Source organism: Bidens hawaiensis, unplaced genomic scaffold (genome assembly GCF_021521415.1).
Source record: "Bidens hawaiensis isolate Kalapana, Puna unplaced genomic scaffold, B.hawaiensis_p1.1 tig00030565_1, whole genome shotgun sequence".
NCBI lineage: Eukaryota > Viridiplantae > Streptophyta > Magnoliopsida > Asterales > Asteraceae > Bidens > Bidens hawaiensis.
In genome coordinates, this window is record NW_027495106.1 from 101918 (window position 1) to 108201 (window position 6284).

At 34.9% G+C, this 6284-nt stretch overlaps 1 pseudogene; it reads left to right on the forward strand.

Moving 5' to 3' along the window:
* The first annotated feature begins 1415 nt into the window (after nt 1-1415).
* On the forward strand, nt 1416-4255 carry LOC143580721 (formin-like protein 11; annotated as a pseudogene).
* The last annotated feature ends 2029 nt before the right edge of the window (nt 4256-6284 follow it).

A 6284-nucleotide genomic window follows, 5' to 3' on the forward strand; every position in this document is an offset into this window, starting at 1 on the left:
ACGCCAGCTGTACCCGCAGGGAAAGCCTCCCAATGGCGAAGTACCCCGCCTGTTCCCGCAGCTGCGGATACAAGCCATTAGGGAAGGCTACCCGCACTAACAGCAAGGCTACACGCACAAGGCATTCGCTACTTCAGTAGTCACATGAAGGAATGAGCAAGGCGGGAATACTCCCGCCTAAATGAGCCAGTCCGTATGCTTCTGGAAGGTCTTTCGTACTATACCTACTAAGGTATGGGCGGAACAGACAATTTGACCAGAGCAGCCCATGAACCAATCACAGGGTGACAGCTCACCGACAACAATACGAGGAGGAGCACCCTCTAGTACTGTTTGTCACTATTAGCCGCTGCCTACTCACCAACCCTTACGATGGGACGCGCGCAGCCTACAGTTGGTGGAACAGTGCGCAGCCGGCAGTAAAGGAACAGTATACAGCCGACCTTTACTGTTGGCCGTAGCCTATCCACCAACCAGCATGGCCTGTGCGTAGTCCACTGTTGGTAGAACAGGAATACTATTCAGCCGGCTGTACCTTCTAGGAAACCTACCTTCGGCTATAAATACTCCAACACCTTGGAATGGTGAGGACATCATCTGATATCTCAATCTTATCTAGCAATCTCTTAATATACACTTATATTCAGAGCAATCTAGTCTGATTCTCACGCCGGAGGGTGGTCACAAGGAGGAACCCCCCCTTCTCAGTGACGAGCTTACGGTGTCTGTTTTGCAGGTCCCCTGAAGAACAACCTTCTCTGCTGGACCTCATCCTCGAGGGAAACATTACTTAACCCCCAGATTATCTATAATCTGCTCGTGGGTTCACCTAGTGTTTCTTCAAGATGTCTATAAAGATGAGGCAAAATGCATAGCAACACAGACAGGGAATTAATGAGTGATTAAAGACCAAGGCCCCAACAAATATACACAGGGATTCCTTAGAGTAGCATTTAACATCATCATCATCATCCTCATCAATATTATCATTGCATCAAATTCATATCTTATATTATCATGGAGTGTGGCTCTAAGATCATTATCATCTTCCTCACCACACTCATTGTTTATGCATTATACACTACCCAAAATCTTCATGTTACACCATTAAAAGCTCTAATTGGATTCAAGAACACCAAAAAACCATATTTCAACCTCTCCCAGCGCCAGCACCAGCATTGTTGCAACTATCACCATCACCACCACCGCGACTTCATCATGTCCACAGGCGGAACCACCACCATTTGCCACCGCTTGTCCCACCATATGACGAAACAGATGATGAAAGGAGACTTGTGGTGGTGGCAACTCTGGTGTCTGCCTGTGTGGCCACATGTATGATCTTTCTCATTATTCTCTTTGCGTGCTTCAAAGCGTTGAGAGCACGAAGAAAAACAAACTCCTCATCAAAGAGCATGAGCATGAACATGAACACAAACAAGCAGGATCAGTTGAATGATCTGGCAAACAACGAGGCAAAACATAAAGTGATTACTTTGAGGAACATATTATCAAATTCTGAGAATCTTGATGAACAATTTGGATCAGATTCATATGATGATTCTTTCAATTATTTTTATAATTCACATGATTCGTCTAATTCAATAACTTCTAATGTTTCAGTCAGTTGTGACATGTTGTTACCTTCAACATCAACACTTCCTTCATCTTCTTACTCAGGATCAAACCAAACAGTTACTATTTTGCAGCCATTGCCACCGACCGTTACGGGTAAAGTTCGAGCTGCGCCAGACCGATCCATGGTTTGGGATCAGCTCAAATCAAGCTCATTCGAGTAAGCAAATTATTTTTATTTATGTTTTTTTTCTGTAAGATTTCTAGAAGAAAAATTCACACAAAAATATATTTCTATTATTTAGTATTTTTTTTGGTTTTGACAAATGGACAAGAACACACTTTCTCCGACTTTATTTAAAGCAAAATAACAAATTTCAATTTTTTTAATCCAATAACCTAGTGCGTAATACGCTAGCGATGGTAGTCTTTGACGGATTACACACTTGATTGTTAGATTTAAAAAAGAATTTTAACTTTTCTTTTGTTTTAAAATAAAACTTTTTGACGCACATTTTTGGCTGAAGATGTCACATGCCATATTTCTAAGTTGTCTACATGACCAGCGTAGTATGCACTCAGTGCTCAACTATGTCGATGCAATTTTTACTAGTGAAAAGGTGAAAGTCAATCTTTTTTTAGGATGTTTGACCAAGCAAATTCTATTTTGATGAATTTGCCTACTTTAGGATGCAATATAAAATTGGTTTTATTAGGGGTTAGGCTAAACGTACCTCCTCCTTCACTTGCCATATCCATCCCCTGAACTTTGAATTCCTTCACTAATTTTATTTGACAAATTACTATCGTCTAACATTTTCTAAATATTATGGTCTCACTTTAAAAGTTTTATTTATATTTTTTTAATTTCTATAGAGTTTTATTTTTATTCTTTTTGTTTCTCCGTTTTTGTGTTTATTATTCTTGATCACAATAATAATATTTATTATTATCGTTGTTGATGCGTTATTATATTTATGAAAATATATATGAATACATGTGTGTGTGAGAGAGAACGATAATAATATTAATACTATTAAAAATAAATATATATATTAATAATATTTGCAATGATAATAATAATAATAATTAATAACAAAATAGTTTTTAATTTTTATATATTTGGTGGAGACTATTAAGTGAAACAAAATGTTGGAGGGACTAATATTGATGTAAATAAATGTTAAGGAAAAATAGTAATTGATTTAATAAGTTGGGGGGGGGGGTTATATTTAGTAAAAATCGTATGGAGGGATGTACGTTTAGCAACACCCTTGATTAGGATCTGATTGAGTCATTTTTTAGTTACAATATGCACAATGCTAATGAATCGGAAAACCAAAGCATGTCTCCTGGTAAACATGTTCTTGAGCCAAAAAGAATTCAGAACCTAGCCATACTCTTAAAATCTCTAAACGCCACGGCCGAACAAGCTTGTTGTGCGCTAATACGAGGTAACGATCCAACAACAGCATGACATGAATGTAACATTCAACTACTAATTTTATGTTATCTTGGGTATAGGAAGTGGATTGAATCAACAACAACTAGAAGTACTTATAAAGATGGAACCAACAAAGGAAGAAGAAGCTAAAATAACCGGCTACAAAGGCGACTTGGGTTCAGCCGAGACTTTCATTGCAACAATCCTTACGGTCCCATATGCATTCCAAAGAATCCAAGCATTGCTATATCGAGAAACGTTTGAAGATGAAGTGACTCATCTCCGAACTACATTCTTAGTGCTTGAGGTATGTGGAATTCCTATAGACTATGTTCGTAATATTTGACCCTCATTCTGTCAGTAGAGACTGTTTTTTTTTCCTACAAGAAGCTCATAGATTCGTTTTTTTTTTGTTTTTTTTTTGGTATGAGATGCTGAATGTTACAATATATCTAACTCGAATTTGTGCTGTGTCAGGAAGCATGCAAAGAACTCCGATCAAGCCGACTATTCCTAAAACTACTAGAGGCGGTTTTCAAAACGGGAAACCGAATGAATGTAAATACATCAAGAGGAGGAGCAAAATCATTTAATCTCGAAACGTTGCTTACCCTCGCAAATCTAAAAGGAACCGATGGAAATACCACATTACTTCACTTTGTAGTCCAAGAAATCGTTCGATCCGAAGGTGTTCGAGCGTCTGAAAGCATTATAGGAAAGATTAATCAAAAGAACAAGCGCAGAACCATCCAAGATAAAGAAGATGAATATAGAAACATGGGTTTGGAACTTGTGGGTGGTCTTAGTACCGAGCTATGCAATGTGAAGAAAATTGCCACCATAGACTTCAATGTAATTGTGAGCACGGTTTCTAATCTATCTCAAGGGATGGCTAGAATGCAAACATTGGTGAAGCAAGATTTGAGCTTTGGTGAATCTATGCAATCCTTTTTAAATTATGGTGCGAAAAATCTGAAAGAGTTGCATGACGATGAACACAAAATGCTTGAACTTGTGAAGCAAATGACTGAATACTTTCATGGAGGTATGAGTAAAGATGATGAAAATCCACTTCGAATATTTGTGATTGTGAGAGATTTTTTGGTGATGTTAGATCGTGTTTGTAAGGAGTTGAGGAGATCAAAAGTTTTTGTTCACCAAAGCCCTGTTGTGGCCTTTCAGTAGATTAGAAGTGTGTGATTGTAATTAAGCAATATATATGTAGGGTGGAGTTAGGGTGAAAAAATAAATTGCACTGCCTAAAAATGTAAATACGACATTAAGGAAGAATTTTTTACCAAACTAGTGTTGATGGAAAAAGTATTTACCATTTTAGTGCCCTATGAAAATTATTTACAAAACTAGTGTTTTTTTATTTGTTTTATATTCATCTTTATTTTTAAATTCTTTTATTGGAGTCTTTTAATTTTTTTATTTAGTTAATCGATTATTTATAACATAATGCTTATGTATATTTTATCCATCAATCCAGTATTTTCTTTTTTTTTATATATTTTCTTATCAGTCAGCTTTTTTTTTCACTAATTGTTATAATTCTTTTCTTCTTATTTTATTTTTTATATACTATTGTCAAATATAAAAACAAATAAATCATCTAAATAAATTCAAAATAAAATAAGAAACATAAAAAGATAATCAAATATTAAAACTTAACCTGCTACAAGCCACGAGTCTCCATATCAAATATAAACGAAAATATGAAATTCAAAGAACACAAACAAAAAGGCAAAAATGCCAAATGAAGTTGAGTCGCTACCGATCTCTACAACTATAAACAAATTTAAAAAAAATGTGTAAAATAAACTGAATATGCTACACTGAACATATTTAAAACGAAAAGAATCCAGAACATCAGTACCAGTTAGGTTCGTTACCGTACCGGAACTTAACCCGGCCAAAAATAAATTCGTAAATGAACATATTTAAAACAAAAAAAAATAACATAATTTGGTAAAACCCAGACGTTGCGGTGATTATTCGACGTGGATTTGATCGGTATCGGTTATGTTCGTCAAAGTCTCGAAACTAAACCTAAAAAATAAAATTCGTAAAATGAATATATTTAAATAAAAACAAAAAATAAATACATTTGAAAACAATAAAAAAAAAAGAAATAAAAAGAATAGCAACGAGAGAAAAAAAAGATAAGAAAAGTTTTGTTGATAAAATCTAAAAAAGGTTAACTAATATAAAAATAATAAAAAAGAAACTCTAATATGATGATTTAATAATAAAAGGTGAATAGAAAATAAAGGAAAACACTAGTTTGGTAAATAGTTTTCATGCAACACCAAAATGGTAAATACTTTTTCTACCAACACTAGTTTGGTAAAAAATTCAATTAAGGAATGATCTTTTAACTTCCATAGTGTTTTAATTTTTCACGTGTGTGTTGTTGTACAACACAATGCCTAATAAATTTACAAAACCACGTCTAAAAATCTTTACTTTTTACACTTTTTAGGGGAAAATACAATGCGGTTTGGTGATAGAGTTGAACGAATAGATGAACGATTTCCTCTCTAGTTTCTCCATTGTTATTTATATGTTATTAAAACAAATGTGCTCTTCCCAAATTTCTTCATGCCTATCTTTGAACAGAACTTCAATGCAATTTACAAAGGAACCCTAGAATGGTTTACATTGGTTCGTGAAATTTTAGAGATGGAAATTAGAAATATGGATAGTCAAAAACAATTGTTACATATATTTCTCACCATTTTTGTTCGAAATGGAATGTAGTCATCATTGCATCTTGTCAACATTGCGACAAACCTACACACGAGTTAACCCAACACATGTTCGATAACAATTCTCCGGCTAATTAACATAGACGTAACCATGAATCACCACAAGCAATTATGATTCTTGATATTAAAGTAAAATGATTAGGGTTCCTACTCAAGATTAATGGATGACATAGATCACTTCTCAATGTAAAGAATAAATGTGTGTGCCTATTCCTCGTGTAGTTTTTGGGGGTCCGTTGGATTGTCATTTGTGCCACAATTGTCGGGACACTGAACAAAGAATTCTAGCGACATGAACACAACGCCAATGTTAACAACATGACTATTGTTGGTAGTAACTAAACAAACCTAAACAAAAATGGGGAAAATGATGTGCGAGTCCATGTGTTTGAATATGCGCTTGTGTTTGGTGATAGCCATTAAAGTACCAATAACAACATATCCTAGAATATCTGTTAATTTAGTTCCCGAAAATATAAACAACATTATCTAGT